At 41.7% G+C, this 18,287-nt stretch overlaps 1 protein-coding gene across 1 annotated transcript in view; it reads left to right on the top strand.

The window, feature by feature from the left end:
- LOC112223231 (protocadherin-15-like) overlaps positions 1-18,287 on the top strand; it is a 308,092-nt gene that overhangs the window by 27,378 nt on the left and 262,427 nt on the right. The gene's annotated exons all lie outside the window — the stretch shown is intronic.

Here is an 18,287-nt window from a genome sequence, read left to right as displayed (position 1 = left end):
ATAGACAAACATTGTCAGTAGAATGGCCTTACTGGAGAGCTCAGTGACTTTCAATGTGGCACCGTCATAGGATGCCACCTTTCCAACAAGTCAGTTCGTCAAATTTCTGCCCTGCTAGTGCTGCCCCGGTCAACTGTAAGTGATGTTATTGTGAAGTGGAAACTTCTAGGAGCAACAACTACTCCGCTGCAAAGTGGTAGGCCAAATAAGCTCACAGAACGGGACTGCTGATCCTTGTTCTTGGTTGCAACACTCACAACCAAGTTCCAATCTGCCACTGGAAGCAACATCAGCACAAGAACTGTTCGTTGGGAGCTTCATGAAATGGGTTTCCATGGCCGAGCAGCCGCACACAAGCCTAACATCACCATGTGGTGTGGTGTATAGCTCGCCGCCATTGGACTCTGGAGCAGTGGAAACGCATTCATTGCAGTGATGAATCAAGCTTCACCATCTGGCAGTCCAACGGACAAATCTGTGTTTGGCGGATGCCAGGAGAACCTGCTCTAATGCATAGTGCCAACTGTAAAGTTTGAAGGTGGAATAATGGTCTGGGGCTGTTTTTCATGTTTCAGACTTGGCCTCTTAGTTCCTGTGAAGGGAAATCTTAATGCTACAGCATACAATGACATTCACCCAAGTCATAGACTGTTCTCTCTGCTACCGCATGGCAAGCGGTACGGGGCGCAAAGTCTGAGACCAAAAGGCTCCTTAACAACGTCTACCTCCAAGGCATAAAACTGCTGAACATTTAATCAAATGGCTACCTGGACTATAACCCCCCCCATTTGTTTTACACTGCTGCTGCTGCTACTCGCTGTTTATTATCTATGCGTAGTCACTTTACCCCTACCTACATGTACAAATTACCTCAACTAACCTATACCCCCGCACATTGACTCGGTACCCCCTGTATATAGCCTCATTATTGTTCTTTTTATTATTATTTTTACTTTATTTTATTTGTTAAATATTTGATTGACTCTTTCTTGAACTGCATTGTTGATTTAAAGGCTTATAAGTAAGCATTTCACGCTGAAGTTTGATTTGATTAGAAGATACTGTGCTTCCTACTTTGTGGGAACAGTTTGGGGAAGGCCTTTTCCTGTTTCAGCATGACAATGCCCCTGTGCACAAAGCGAGGTCTATACAGAAATGGTTTGTCGAGATCAGTGTGGAAGAACTTGACTGGCTTGCACAGAGCCCTGATCTCAACTCCATCAAACATCTTTGGGATGAATTGGAATGCCGACTGCGAGCCAGGCTTAATCACCCAACATTAGTGTCCGAACTCACTAATGCTCTTGTGGCTGAATGGATAGAACTTCCCGCAGCAATGTTCCAACATCTAGTGGAAAGCCTTCCCTGAAGAGTGGAGGTTGTTCTTGCAGCAAAAGGGGTACCAAATCCATATGAATGCCCATGATTTTGGTAGGAGATGTTCAACGTGTCAGGTGTCCATAAACTTTTGGTCATGTAGTGTGTTTTAGAATATTTGCATGAAAATCTGTCAACAATTGGATGGGAACCAAGTTACTGTCAGAATGGACCTACAGATGTAGGATCTTAATTTGAGGAAGTTTGCTACAGCAGAAAATAATTCTGCAGCAACTGGAAATGCGAATAATTAAGTGTATTATAATTCATGTACATTTTGGTACTTTTTTATTTGGGAAAATCGAGTCCGAATTTTCTAAATGGAATTGACAAATATTACCTTTTTTTAAAAACTTAAATACACTACAAGTTTGTATTTCATGCTGTGCAGGAAAATTCTCGGGCAAAAAAAAGATTGATCAAATTAAGATCCTACATCTGTAGCCTTCTACTATGTGAACCCTTATTGCGCTGTATCCTTTCAGTCTCCACAGGGAGACAAGTTGTATCCCACATGAACAATGTTGTGACATACATGTCTGGAAAGGTACAAGCATCAGTTGCTATAGGCTGAAATGGAGTAGGAAATTCGTCCCGAACCTTATGCGTTAGTGCCCTGGCGTAAACTTCCTCACCGGACAGAACATTTCTAGCTAGTTAGATGGAGGACTACTTTCATTGAGTGTATATTGCAAGTGAGTAGTTTGTATGCACCATGTCAGCTAACATTAGCGTTACATGCTTTCCACCACTGACTGGCTGTGGCTATAATTACCCAAGCTATCTGCGTCCGCATTGTGTTCACCTCTGTCATGTTTTTAAAGGGATTATTCTTTGTCAAGGCCCCCCATTTTAAGCCTCGCCTAACCAAACTTGTGATTTATATGTCTGAAGATTTTTTTCACCCCTTTCAAAGTTCCCGAGACAATCCCCCCCATGTTCCCAAATCCGAGGGTAGTATCCTTGGCCTCCCTGCTTCCATGGAGGATAATACTGTGCTGCCTGGAGTGAAAGTATTCCAATATTCAGCTAAGAAAGACAGGCAGGCATCCACACAAACACTGTCCTCTACTCAATAAAAACAATGCACTGTCAATCAGAGAGAGACAATAAGAGCTGTGTCGATGTTCCACATCTTGCCAGGCTCAGGACCTTGCAGTGGAAATAAACTACTGCCTCCAACATGAGCAGCTGAGAGTCGATATCAGAACCAAGTAGTAGTCTTGCCCTCTGTCTGGATATTGTTGGATTTGTAAATGGACTGCATGCTTTACAGCAGGGGTAGGCAACCCTGTTCCTGGAGTGCCGCAGGATTTAATTCCAACTAGGGACCACACCTGACCAGCTGAGCTAATGGGTCAGTTCAGTGATTGCCTAACTTCAACATACCTGGTCTTCCAGGCCTGTTAAATCAAAAACGTGAAGTGCCTGCGGCTGTCCAGGACCAGGGTAGCTTACCCATGCTTTACAGAATCACCTCTGATCTCTGCAAAACTGGTTTCCACTATTTTAAAGCAGGAGGCTTTCTAAGTTACATACACTTTTGTGGTAAATAGCGCTGTCTGCCTAATTATAGTCAAGTAGCACAATCACCTTCTCAGCAAGAAGAGAAGTAGAATCACCCATGTTTTATTCATGGTTTTTCTCTTCCAGTGATTCTTTAAAACGCTGTTTTTGTTGAAGCGAGGATTCTCTATGCCCGGTGTCATTGTCAACTTAGCTGACTTTTCACCTCGGCGGTGTGTCTGCAAAGCTCCAGTTCAAACATCATGAATGTGGATCACTTGATGAATCATGACCCCTCTCTCAGAATGAAGACATATCCTACCTCATTGATGTTGTCTTTGCTCGTTTGAAGGGCAGCTTTTAATCCCCCAGTGTGGTGGTGCTACTGCCTTTATAGCACCCGGTGTGGTGGTGCTACTGCCTTTATAGCACCCGGTGTGGTGGTGCTACTGCCTTTATAGCACCCGGTGTGGTGGGGCTACTGCCTTTATAGCACCCGGTGTGGTGGTGCTACTGCCTTTATAGCACCCGGTGTGGTGGTGCTACTGCCTTTATAGCACCCGGTGTGGTGGGGCTACTGCCTTTATAGCACCCGGTGTGGTTGTCCTACGGTTTTTATAGCACCCAGTGTGGTGGGGCTACTGTCTTTATAGCACCCAGTGTGGTGGGGCTACTGTCTTTATAGCACCCAGTGTGGTGGTGCTACTGTCTTTATAGCACCCAGTGTGGTGGTGCTACTGTCTTTATAGCACCCAGTGTGGTGGTGCTACTGTCTTTATAGCACCCAGTGTGGTGGGGCTACTGTCTTTATAGCACCCAGTGTGGTGGTGCTACTGTCTTTATAGCACCCAGTGTGGTGGGGCTACTGTCTTTATAGCACCCAGTGTGGTGGTGCTACTGTCTTTATAGCACCCAGTGTGGTGGTGCTACTGTCTTTATAGCACCCAGTGTGGTGGTGCTACTGTCTTTATAGCACCCAGTGTGGTGGGGCTACTGTCTTTATAGCACCCAGTGTGGTGGTGCTACTGTCTTTATAGCACCCAGTGTGGTGGTGCTACTGTTTTTATAGCACCCAGTGTGGTGGGGCTACTGTCTTTATAGCACCCAGTGTGGTGGGGCTACTGTCTTTATAGCACCCAGTGTGGTGGGGCTACTGTCTTTATAGCACCCAGTGTGGTGGTGCTACTGTCTTTATAGCACCCAGTGTGGTGGGGCTACTGTTTTTATAGCACCCAGTGTGGTGGTGCTACTGTTTTTATAGCACCCAGTGTGGTGGGGCTACTGTCTTTATAGCACCCAGTGTGGTGGTGCTACTGTCTTTATAGCACCCAGTGTGGTGGTGCTACTGTCTTTATAGCACCCAGTGTGGTGGGGCTACTGTCTTTATAGCACCCAGTGTGGTGGTGCATGCAACCAAAGAGGTAGAATATTCTAATAGAATCTCATAAGCCCTGTCTGAATGTTAAAATGCTTTCATAATGTTCTCAATCAATACATTGTGTCAGAGTATAAAATTAATTAATTAGCATTATGTGGTATTACACTCTCAGAATTGTTGTGCTGTTGGTAACTGCAGATATACTGTACAACATTATTTCAGCAAATGTTAAGAAACATAAGATCGGTGTGTTTGAAAAAAGTGAAAAGGGTATTCTTCTGTGCTAATTTCTCTATTCTGAAATGAACGGGGAGTTTTCTTATTCTATTCAGTAGGACTTGAACTCATTAAGTTAAAACACGTTTTTCCATAGGAATGTGCACCCCTTCCATATCAGCTGCTTCTCATATAACAAAGGTTCCTCATTATTGACCCTTCTCTGTTTCCCTGCTTTCAGATTAGACCCACAGACAGGTAGCTGTCAATCAGGCTACGTAGATCAGAGCAGCAGCTATGCTAACACCATGTAATTGGTTTTATTAATCAAATATATCTGAGGTCAAGTACTCAGCCGGATGTGAAGGCTTTTTATTGACAGAGAAAGAATCTCCAACGTCCTCCTCCTTTTGATCTGTGAATTTCTGGCAACGCTCGATTTCCCCTGAATGGGAACCATTCTGCAACACTGTCCTCTCTCTTCTCAGTGTCTTCTCCTAGTACACTGGGTAATGTAACAACACTGTCCTCTCTCTTCTCAGTGTCTTCTCCTAGTACACTGGGTAATGTAACAACACTGTCCTCTCTCTTCTCAGTGTCTTCTCCTAGTACACTGGGTAATGTAACAACACTGTCCGCTCTCATCACATTGTCTTCTGGGTAGTGTAACAGCATGGTTTCCAACCTTAAGCAACGTAGATAGATATAAGCCACCCTGGAATGGAACCACTATTTTCCTTCACTTCACATGCGCCAAATACAACAGATGAGGACCTTACAGTGAAATGCTTACTTACAAGCCCCTAACCAACAATGCAGTTTAAAAAATACGAATAAGAAAGTAACAAGTAGTTAAAGAGCAGCAGTAAAATATCAACAGCGAGACTATATACAGGGGGTACCGGTACAGAGTCAATGTGCAAGGGGCACCGGTTAGTTGAAGTAATTGAGGTAATATGTACATGTAGGTAGAGTTATTAAAGTGACTGCCTAGATAATAACAGAGGGTAGCAATGCAAATAGTCTGGGCAGCCATTTGATTAGATGTTCAGGAGTCTTATGGCTTGGGGTTAGAAGCTGTTTAGAAGGCTCTTGGACATAGACTTGGTGCTCCGATACCGCTTGCAGTGCGGTAGCAGAGAGAACGGTCTCTGACTAGGCTGACTGGAGTCTTTGACAATTTTTAGGGTCTTCCTCTGACACCGGCTGGTATAGAGGTCCTGGATGGAAGGAAGCTTAGCCCCAGTGATGTACTGGGCCGTATGCACTACCCTCTGTAGTGCCTTGCGGTCGGAGGTCAAGCAGTAGCAGTTGCCATACCAGGCAGTGATGCAACCAGTCATGATGCTCTCGGTGGTGCAGATGTAGAACATTTTGAGGAAATGAGGACCGATGCCAAATCTTTTCAGTCTCCTGAGGGGGAATAGTTTTTGTCGTGCCATCTTCACGACTGTCTTGGTGTGCTTGGACCATGTTAGTTTGTTGGTGATGTGGACACCAAGGAACTTGAATCTCTCAACCTGCTCCACTACAGCCCCGTCAATCAGAATGGGGGAGTGCTCGGTCCTCCTTTTCCTGTAGTCCACAATCATCTACTTTTATCTTGATCACGTTGAGGGAGAAGTTGTTATCCTGGCACGGCATGGCCAGGTCTCCGACCTCCTCCCTATAGGCTGTCTCGTTGTTGTCAGTGATCATTGGCAAATGTAATGATGGTGTTGGAGTCGTGCCTGGCTGTGCAGTCATGAATGAACAGGGAGAACAGGAGGGGACTGAGCACAGATCCAGTTGCAGATGGAGGTGTTTAATCCCAGGGTCCTTAGCTTATTGATGAGCTTTGAGGGCACTATGATGTTGAACACTGAGCTGTAGTGAATGAATAGCTTTCTCACATAGCTGTTCCTTTTGTCCAGGTGGGAAAGGGCAGTGTGAAGTGCAATAGAGATCGCATTATCTGTGGATCGGTTAGGGCAGTATGCCAATTGGAGTGGGTCTAGGGTTTCTGGCATAATGGTGTTGATGTTAGACATGACCAGCCTTTCAAATCACTTATTGGCTACAGACATGAGTACTAAGGGTTAGTAGAAATGTAGGCAGGTTCCCTTAATGTTCTTGGGCACAGGGACTATAGTGGTCTGCTTTTAACAAGTTGGTATTACGGACTTGGACAGGGAGAGGTTGAATATGTCAGTGAAGACACTTTCCAGTTGGGCAAGGCATGCTCGCAGTACACATCCTGGTAATCCGTCTGGCCCTGCGGCCTTGTGAATGTTGACCTTTTTAAAGGTCGTACTCACATTGGCTGCGGAGAGCGTGATCACACAGTCGTCCAGAACAGCTGGTGCTCTCATGCATGTTTGTGTTATTTGCCTCAAAGCGAGCATAGGAGTTTAGCTGTCACTGGGCAGCTGCTCGGCTGTGCTTCACTTTGTAGTCTGAAATAGTTTGCCAGGCCTGCCACATCCGACGAGCGCCATAGCCAGTGTAGTACGATTCAATCTTAGTCCTGCATTGACACTTTGCCTGTTTGATGGTTCGTCGGAGGGCATAGCGGGATTTCTTGTAAGCTTCCGGGTTAGAGTCCCGCTCCTTGAAAGCGGCAGCTCTAGCCTTTAGCTCAGTGTGGATATTGCCTGTAATTCATTGCTTCTGGTTGGGGTATGTACATTAGTTCACTGTGGGGACAACATCATCAATGCACATATTGATGAAGCCAATGACTGATGTGGTGTACTCCTCAATGCATAGCAAGAGTCCCGGAACATATTACAGTCTGTGCTAGCAAAACAGTCCTGTATCTTAGCATCTGCTTCATCTGACAACTTTTATTATTGATCTAGTCACTGGTGCTTCCTGCTTTAATTTTTGCTTGTATGCAGGAATCAGGAGGATAGAATTATGGTCAGATTTGCAAAGTAGAGGACAAGGGAGAGCTTTGTGCGTGCCTCTGTGTCTGGAGTTTTTATCCCCTCTGGTTGAATATTTAACATGTTGATAGAAATTTGGTAAAACTTATTTAAGTTTCCCTGCAATAAAGTGCCCGCCCACCAGGAGCGCCGCCTCTGGATGAGCGTTTTCCTGTTTGCTTATGGCGGAATACAGCTCATTGAGTGCGGTCTTAGTGCCAGCATCGGTCTGTGGTGGTATGTAGAGAGCTACGAAAAATACAGATGAAAACTCTCTAGGTAGATAGTGTGGTCTATAGCTTATCATGAGACACTCTAATTCAGGTGAGCAAAACCTCGAGACCACCTTAGATATCGTGCACCAGCTGTTTACATATGCATAGTCGGCCACTCCATGTCTTACCAGACGCCGCTGTTCTGTCCTGCCTGTACAGCGAATAACCAGCCAGCTGTATATTGATAATATCGTCAATCAGCCATGACTCCATGAAGCATAAGATATTGCAGTTTATAATGTCCCGTTGGTAGTTTAATCTTCCCGCAGGTCGTTGATAATTCCCCCCCCAAAGATTGCACGTTAGCTAGTATAACGGAAGGCGGGTGGGGGGGTGGGGGTTTATTCGATCGCCTATGAATTCTTAGAAGGGAGCCCGACCTCTGTCCTCTTTTTCCCGTCGTCTCTTCACGCAAATGACAGGGATTTGGGCCTGTTCCCGGAAAGCACTTTGGTGGAGTCTAAGAATTCACTTAAACTCAGGGCTGGAAAAAGTTGTTTTAAAATAATATATTCAACCAGGGAAGGCCAACTGAAACCAGGGTCTCATTTGTACTGGTGCCCTGAGGACATAAAATATCACATCTACAAGATAGAATAACATGTACATTACATATAACATCACAGTCATCACAGTCATCACAGTCATCACAGTCATCATAAACAAATGATTCAAGTCAATCAATGAAAACAATTGCAGACCTCCAGTGAACTCATTCATCATAAGGGTTTAAAACTTCCCTGGTGGCACCAGGGATTTGAAATGTAAGGAATTTCACAAGTGATTTAAGAAAATGTGGAGCGTTTAAACTAAAAGCAGATTTATGTAGTTCGGTGGAGACCTGAGGAATCTCAAGAGTTAACCAATCCTGTGAGCGGTTTTGGTATCGTGTTTTTATCCTTTAACAATCAAGTTGGGTAGATTGGAAGCTTGTGTAGTAGAGCTTTGTAATCAAGAGGTAAGTAATGATATGATCTACGGGACTTTAATGAGGCCCAGACAACCTTTTTGATACAGGATGCAGTGATGCATATAAAAAATGTCACCTGGGATATCTTCTGATAAATGGTGTCACTGTAGTCAAGAACTGGCACGAAGGTTGACTGGACAATCTGCTTCCTGCTGTTTAGGGAGAGTCATGAACTATTTATATAAAAGAAGCCTACTTTAAAGCTCAGCCACTTTACTAGCTCATCCATATGTTTTTTAAACATCCAATTATTCGCAATCCAAAAGTCCAGATATTTATAGGTGGGAACCTGCTCGATGAAAGAACCATCTAATGCATAAATGCCATCTGAAATATTTCTACAAGAATTCGAAAATAGCATGTTATAACTTTTCCCCGCATTAAGTACCAATTTTAAATCAAGGACTTTCTGCAAGGCAACAAAATCAGATTACAGCTTCAACATAGCCTGATCAGCCATTGGGGCAATAATGTCCAACAGTATAATCTGCATACAGATGAATGTTACAGGTTTTTACAGATAGACCAATATTATTTATTTAAATAGTAAAGAGGACAGGTCCTGAAATTGACCCCTGCGGGACACCATTAGTAATATCAAGGTAACTTGACACCATCAAAAAGCACACATTGTGTCCAATCTGACAGGTAGTTCCCAAACCACTTGCAAGACACCTGGTCGATGCCTATTTCAGACAACCTTTGAATTGGTAGGGGATGGTCGAGGGTATCAAAGGCCTTGGATAAGTCTATGAATATGGCAGCACAGTGTTTACTATTATCTAAGCAATTTAATTTACAATTTAAGAAAAGTGTAGTTACTGAAACAGTGTGAGGTCCAGGTCTAATACCAGACTGGTACACATTAGGAATATAATTTTAAGTTAAAGTTTTGCCAGTGAAGATAGTTTAGAAATTGGGCGGTAGTTATCTAGGTCAGAAGGATCCCCACCCTTTGTAAAGGGGGAGGAAATGCGCCGCCTTCCAGGTTTTAGGGATAGCATCATTGATATAAAATGGTTCAAATGAAAGAAAAAAAGAGGGAGTGCCTGGCAGTGTTTCATTCTCTGCTAATTGTTTAGAGGTGAATAAAGGACTCCCTCTAGTGGAACTTGAGGTATTTTCAAAGATAGCCAGCTGAGGCAAAATGGTTATTCGAAGAACCACAAATGTCATTTTTGTCTGTAATGGGACCAGAGGCTGTCAGAACCTGCTGGGGCAATGAGATCTAACTCGTGGTTCACACATTAATTATCTGAAAGAATTAATGAAAGGAACTTAGCTTGGGCTAAGGCTAGATAGACTTATTCTACCTCTGACTGACACTAGAAAAGCAAAGTCAACCTACTTCTTGAATTGTGTATCTGAGAGTGGTGGAAACCCAGCTAAATTCTGGAAAATGCTCAAATCTAAAAAATACAAAATAAAAAAAAAACATTTTAAAATCTCCACCCCCTGTCTTTTACCCTCTTATATGGGGCATGCTTATCTGAAGTAGAGTTAAACAGAGAGGTTAAACATTTAAGGGCCTGATCTGAATCAGAGATAGGGGACACACCTTCCCGATCATACTGTACAACCCCAGGTCACACAGGAAATGTTGCTCATTGACAGTTCTGACATTTCTCACTTTTCTGAGAAAGCTCATCATTTTGCCATTACACGTTTTATTTTCAGTGATGGTAAAATAGCAGTTGGCCTAGGTACCACAGAAGGCAGCTTATTTTTAAGGGTTTAAATCAGTATGTAATCTTTACCACACAAATGATACATTTGTCAAATCGTCAGTTGACCTTTGTTTTCAGAAGCCAGCTTACTGCCCCTTTATATTTTCCATCTATAGTAACTGCTCATGAAGAACGATGGATTGGTTGATCTGTACAAACGCATAGTGAAACTGCTATTAATAGCCTCAATCTTTGAATGGTCGCCAGGTGATCTAATCCCACAACAAGACTCATTTTAAAGGTTCAATGCAGCTGTTTTGATCTCTATCAAATCATTTCGGGGGAACAAGTAAGTACCTTTATTGTGAATGTTTTCAATTAAAATGGTTGAAAAGAAACTAAATTCACTTCTTATGCTAAGAGCAATTGCTTAATCAAGAATTTTGCTAGGACTGTCTGGGACTGGTCTGTGTGGAAGGGGAAAACTGAAAAATAGCTGTGCAGAGAGGTTTTGGAACTCTCTTTCTTATTGGTCATTACTAATTTGCCACTTGGTGATGTCAGCATGGAAGGGCAATATATATTTTTTGCCCTTCCATGGTGACATCGCCAAGTGGAAAATTGAAATAAAACACAGGTGAATAATGTTTTGGACTGCACTGGGCCTTTTAATATAAAAAATAAAATGTAGTGAGCTCATGCCTCAGAAGGCTGAATGGCATTTTTGTAGACTATTGTTGGACAGCTCAGTCTTGTTGAGTCATCGAAGGGAGATGGTAGCAGAGTACATTGAAGGGCCCATGGGGCACACTAGATGAATGCCTGCAGTCTCCAGAGTAAGGGGGAGATTGCTGTTGTCTTTTGAAGGATGAGCAAGCTTTTTGCACGCTCAGTTCAATTTTGTTCACTCACAGTCTAGAAATAGAAATTATCTTTCTAGAAATGGTGAAATGTGAGTTTTGGTGTTCGTCTTATAGCTTTTAATGTTTTTCCCCCAGAAAAGGTGAATATGATGCAAAATGTACATCAGAAAAGTGTAAACAATTGGCTAATCACAGACAGCAACAAGGTGGCATCTTGGAGGACTTGTATAAGGTGACAGCCCATGCATTATCAAAGTTGTTTGTAGAGAATTAGTTTAGACGATTAAAGCACTGACTATAAAAGTATTCTATTGGTCCCTGGCATGCTGTAATTGTAGCTTGAACGGTTAAGTCTGTGTTGTCCCCAGACTCTGTCAGGTCTCGGTATTAACAGAGAAACATTGATAGGATTATGCCCCTTCAAGAAAGTTAAGAAGGCTTAACCTTTAAATTGATCATTGATTCCCCCCTTTTCGTTTTAGTCGTTATGAGAATTATGTCCTGTTCACTTTTAAACCATATTGCTCATGTCTGCAAATGTCATAGGGGGAAAAGGGTTCATACAAGGTACTTGTGTACTTGAATTTGGCACTCTGAAATTAAAGTACTGGAATATATTGAAAATCAGACATTTTCTGAAGTTGGTAAATCTATTGGTCTTGCGAATTCATTTCCAGGCTACTGAGTTTTATTTCCTCATGTGTTTCGCGCTCTGGTTGGTACAAAACTGACTGATTAGGTGCCGCCAAACTTCACATCGATAGCTAAAATGGCGGGCAAATGTCGACTCAATCCTGCCTGGCAGGATATTGATGTTTATGAATGGGTTTTGCCAGAACCAACCAGGAATGTAGTGGAGGGTAAACACTGTTTAAACACTTTTTTATTTTGTTACTTATTGTTTACCAATTTATTATTGCGTTCCCAGTGTTGATCAAGGCTCAGAAGGCTTCTTGATCTGAGTTGTAATCCCTGCTACCTCTGCGAATGAGTGAATCATGAATGATTCATGTACGCTCATTATGTTCACCTGCTGCCTTCAGTTTCAAGTGGCAGAGAGACGCCGCTGACAGTGAGATAAAAAAAAATGTATCTCTTGACTGCTGAATTGTGACATCCCTCAAACTAACAAAAAACCTGACTCTCAGAGAATGAGTGTATAACTGATACATCGCTGATATTCCAGTCAGATGTCTAGCTAGGTAGCTCAAGGGCTTTGGCTGTTAGCCAGGTAGCTAGCTATGACTAACTGGCTAGAAGGATGAAGTTAGAAGCTAACGTTGAACGGAGCTTGACCTTAGCAGGAGTAGTTCACAAATATTAAGCTAACTATAATCAAAAGATGGGCTTCTATAAGTTCTTATAACAAAATAGCTTTTCTTTACAGAGAGTAGTGAGACAGAAAGTGGTGAGTCAAGCTGCAATGTAGGCAAAGGAGATACACAGAGAGAGGAAGCATTGAAGCGAGTGGGAGAGAGGTTAGTGCTACAGTGGTTCCCAAACTTGGGGTTGGAGACCCATAAGGGGTCCCCTAAAATTTAAATAGGGTCCCCTGAGATAATATTTAATCTTATCAAACACATTAATAATTTATTTCTCTTCCAATGGGTAGAGAATACAACATTATAGAGTCAACTAGGGCCTTTTAAACTGTTCACATTCACTTTCATGTCATTATGTGTTGGGACAGCTTGTGGCACCAATTTAAATTATAAAGACAATGTAATATTATTATCATGTACACTGAACAAAAAATATGAATGCAACATACAACAATTTCAAAGATTTAACTGACTTACAGTTCACATAAGAAAATAAGTCAACATCATCAGTACTGATTTACCAGTCCTGTATGAAGTAAATAAGCAGTGAAATACATATTTTTGAGTAGAACCTGTAAGGTAGTGATGAATAGTAAGTTAGTTGTTTTTATTCATGCGGTTGTGGCGATATACTGCCATCTGGTGGCAACTAGAAACAATTGTATAAAACAAACTATTACAAATTGATGCTCCTGAAAAATAAATATTAGTGCTTGACAAAGTACTTCATAGTTGTTGAATTTTACTTTCCACTGTCTGTATGAACCCTGGAGGGAGTAGTAAAAGAGTATCTAATGCTGGTTGTAGTATCTGGATTCCAGGATTGCTTTTTTGGTCTTGTCCCAAAGGCTTGATAATGTCACGAGTGTGCTGGGAGTTGGGAAATTATGGCATGTTAGTACTTGGCCAAACTTCTATAGGAACATGTGGATGGTTAGATATGAACTTGAAACCTTGACCCCCAAATAACGGTTTTGCCAGCTCCTATAATAAAGCCATTTTCTAATGGTCTCTACCATGGTTGTGGTCAATTCCAAAAATTTAATTCTAATTCAATTTCCTCTCTCTATAAATTTTATTTTACAATTCCAATTCAATTTCAATTAAATTGTTTGAAGATTGTTGCACTTCCAATTCAATTCCAAGTACATTCGCCGCTTCTTTCTTGAATTCTATAATTGAATTTGGAATTTGAAATTAAATTAGAATTGACCTCAACCCTGGTCTCTACACACCAAAAAATGTGGGTTCCTCAAGGGTTCTTTTGGAAGGGTGATGGTTCTATGTGGAATCATAATGACTCAAAGAACCGTTTGAGCTCTTCAATGGTTCTTTGCAGTTCACAAAAAAATGTATTTACTCTTTTAAGTGATAATTCAAATGTAGGGGAGGTGGCTCATTAAATTATTGTAGGGTGTGCTTTACTTACAGCTCAGTCAGTTGTTCTCAATTATATATTTTTATTTATTTCACGTTTATTTAACCAGGTAGGCTAATTGAAATCAATTTCTCATTCGAAACTGTGACCTGGCCAAGATTAAGCAAATCAGTTCGACACATACAACAACAGAGTTACACATGGAATAAACAAACATACAGGCAATAATACAGTAGAAAAAGTATATATACAGCATGTGCAAATGAGGTAGGATAAGGGAGGTAAGGCAATAAATAGGCCATGGTGGCGAAGTATTTACAATATAGCAATTAAACACTGGAATGGTAGATGTGCAGAAGATGAATGTGCAAGTAGAGATACTGGGGTGCAAAGGAGCAAGATAAATAAATAAATACTGTATGGGGATGACGTATGTAGATAGATGGGCTGTTTACAGATGGGCTATGTACAGGTGCAGTGATCTGTGAGCTGCTATGACAGCTGGTGCTTAAAGCTAGTGAGGGCGATATGAGTCTCCAGCTTCAGTGATTTTTGCAGTTTGTTCCAGTCATTGGCAGCAGAGAACTGGAAGGAAAGGCGGCAAAAGGAAGAATTGGCTTTGGGGGTGACCAGTGAGATATACCTGCGTGTGCTACGGGTGGGTGCTGCTATGGTGACCAGTGAGCTGAGATAAGGCGGGGCTTTACCTAGCAGAGACTTGTAGATGACCTGGAGCCAGTGGGTTTGGCAACTAGTATGAAATGAAGGCCAGCCAACGAGAGCGTACAAGTCGCAGTGGTGGGTAGTATGTGGGGCTTTGGTGACAAAACGGATGGCACTCTCATAGACTTCATCCAATATGTTCAGTAGAGGGTTGGAGGCTATTTTGTAAATGACATCACCGAAGTCGGGGATCGGTAGGATGGTCAATTTTACGAGGGTATATTTGACAGCATGAGTGAAGGATGCTTTGTTGTGAAATAGGAAGCCGATTCTAGATGTAATTTTGGATTGGAGATGCTTAATGTGAGTCTGGAAGGAGAGTTTACAGTCTAACCAGACACCTAGGTAGTTGTCCACATATTCTAAGTCAGAACCGTCCAGAGTAGTGATGCTGGACGGGTGGGCAGGTGTGGGCAGAGATCTGTTGCAGAGCATGCATTTAGTTTTACTTGCATTTAAGAGTAGTTGGAGGCCACGAAAGGAGAGTTGTATGGCATTGAAGCTCATCTGGAGGTTAGTTAACAGTGTCCAAAGAAGGGCCAGAGGTATACAGAATGGTGTCGTCTGCATAGAGGTGAATCAGAGAATCACCAGCAGCAAGAGCGACATCATTGATGTATACAGAGAAGAGAGTCGGCCCGAGAATTGAACCCTGTGGAACCCCCATAGAGTTTGCCAGTGGTCCGGACAACAGGCCATCCGATTTGACACACTGAACTCTATCAGAGAAGTACTACTGAAGGCTTTGGCACCAAATTGTTCCCGCAAAACGGTTCATTACTCAGAGCTTCGTTATCTGTCCATAATGCACATTAGAGACATCTGCTGGTCAGCATTAAATATGAGCTTGTTTATCAGATATACTTTTTTTTTTCATCACAACTCTGTGGCGCAGCGTTAAATCTTTGGCTTTAGTAGCCTATAATCAGTTGGAATACCAGGTTCTTGCATCATGCTTCCATTTTTTGCTTCCCTTTTTCTCCTTCATGTTTACTATATAAACAAATGGAATCTATGGCATTATTTCGGATGCTTAAAACCTCTTGAGCTTACTTGAGACGCAGACGTTATAGAAATGTCCATGGTAAGTTGCAAACGTTCATTAAAATACACATGTTTGGTATTAAAATAAAGAGTCATCTAGCTGATTTTTAAAATGTCAGCTATTATCTAAATGCAACACCCCAAAAGATAGGGGATGTAAACTTAGTTAAAATATAAAACATTAATTACCTTTGACCATCTTCTTTCTTTTTTGTCCCATAATCAATACTTTTTTGGATTAAATCGGTCCTAGCCTAGATATCGATCTATGAAGACTGTGTGGAAAACAGCGTTAAATCATTTTTTAAAAGTTTTGGATAAACTTTAGTAGCCTATAATCAGTTGGAATACCAGGTTCTTGCATCATGCTTCCATTTTTGCTTCACCCTTTTTCTTTTTTCCTTCATGTTTACTATATAAACAAATGGAATCTATGGCAAAATTATTTTTCAGGATGCTTAAGACAGAAGCTTATGCTATACTAAATAAAACAAATGATTTGAACAGTGTTTCACATAAAACCATTTTTGAAATAGTATGTCTCAACAGGATTTGACCTCATACACTCACATCCCTGAATGTTCCATAATCTACCTGCTAAACTACCGATCAGATGAAACATTTGTACAAAATCCTAGTTATATTTGTAAGTATGGTGTCCAGTAGAGGTCGGCGTTTTGTAAGCAGCTTGGAAGAGAAGAAAGCACCGGAACCACGGCGAAATCAGTGGGATCTCATATTTTGCAACACAGAGTTTCAAAAAGCACGAGATCAAACAAAGCTTTGGACGTCATTGATGACATACTTCTGATAGTGATACAAGCATCGGCACACTGCTTCGAAGTTCGCTGCTTAGTGATGTTGACGCATACCTCAGAGCTCCGGTATCAAACGTAACATCACTACAGTTATCTCCTCAGGGACCACCAGCTGTTCCAGAGGTAGCTCACTAGTTTCAACTTTTCAATGAAGACAATAACACCTATAATAGGGTTGACCAGAATAAAAAACCCTGTATGGTTCTACAAAGAACCTTTCAGATTGAGAATGGTTGTATAAAGAACCTTTCTCCATAAAGATTCTGAAAAGAATCATGAAAAAGGGTTCTATATAGCCCCGAAAAGGGTTGTAACCATAGCAGAACCCTTTTTTGTTCCTACGGTATATAGAACCTTTTTTAATGGTTCTTTATAGATCCTTAGAACAGGGGTTCTTTTATTTTTAGAGCCTTATGAGAATGTTTTCATAAAACCTTCAAAAAAGGGTGTTATAATGCACCAAAAATGGTTACGCTATATGCCAAAGAACCCCATATCTGGTACTCTTTAGTATCCTAATGATTTTGTATGTATCAGCATCTTTTGTTTATTGTACAGTAGGAAAATGAGCTCCCAATGAGATCCCAGTGGATTTCTGTGGCTTTCCAAATGGAGTCAGTTAATAAGATGTCTAGCTTATCCCCTTGCCGGCTTAATGCTAGAGGAAAACATGTAATAACAAGTAAATACGTCTTGTCATTAATATCTACAATAGATAACCCAACCAAAATGTCTTCTCCGTTAAATGCTCTGTAGATCATTGACATTTGTTCCGGCTCCTTCTGCCACATATTGACAGGTAATTAAAACTAAAGCAAACATGGTTTTCAGGCTCATATGGCCTATAATTTTTCATTATCTCCCAAAAGCAGGCATTAACCCTGAAGGGGAGGAGAATTTGTTGCCCAATGCCTGTCATTGTCAGCAAGCTTCCCGCTTATGTCGTCTGACATAAAAATGGAGGTGTCACTTTTACGAAACAAATCCAAATTCCAATATCTAGTCGATCATTGTTTGGTAATGTTAAGCAGGTTGTCAAATATGACATTACACTGTAATGTTCCAAACAGCAATGTGGGTCTTCATCTATGGGACTTTGTCTTCACATTCTAGATCATTTTGGTTGGTCCTCATGCAGAATTTGCCCACTGGAGATTACATCATAGAGAATGCATAAAGAGCTCTTCATTCTGTCTATTTTGGCCTCCTATATGTTTCATTAACAAACACATTCACCATCACTCAACAAACAATCCTCTAACCAGCAATCGCTAGCACAGAATTTGGAAATGATTTACGAGTTAAAATCATTCGTGACCGTTGTATTAAAATCGACAGAGAACCTTTTTGTAATAAAATATTGCTCCTAACCACAACAAACCTATCTCTTGTCGGTGCTAGCATTGTTGCCAAGAGAAAATGGGTTTTTTGATCACAAAGAAACAGCCTTGATAAGTCTTGATCTTCCTTGTTTCTTGTTTTACCAGCTGAATATAATTCTTGATGCCAGCCTTTGCCAGTGGTTATGCTCATACCATTGTTTGAATTCATCCAGATGTCTCATTCAAAGGAGGTTGGTGGCACCTTCATTGGGAAGAAAGGGCTTGTGGTAATGGCTGGAGTGGAATGAGTGGAATGGTATCAAATACCATTCAATTGATGCCATTCAATTCGCAACGTTCCAGCCGTTACTATGAGCCGTCCTTCCCTCAGCAGCCTCCACTGGTCTCATTGTTTGTCTAGAACAGGGGTGTCGAACTCATTTTTCTCCCTGGGCCTCATCCGGTCTTTAAACGAGGTCCAGAGAGCAGCGATACAAATTGGTTGTATTTCCTTGCCATCAC

This window comes from Oncorhynchus tshawytscha, linkage group LG24 (assembly GCF_018296145.1).
Source record: "Oncorhynchus tshawytscha isolate Ot180627B linkage group LG24, Otsh_v2.0, whole genome shotgun sequence".
Classification (NCBI taxonomy): domain Eukaryota; kingdom Metazoa; phylum Chordata; class Actinopteri; order Salmoniformes; family Salmonidae; genus Oncorhynchus; species Oncorhynchus tshawytscha.
Note: the sequence above shows the minus strand (reverse complement) of the source record. Positions and strands in the feature narration are given on the sequence as shown.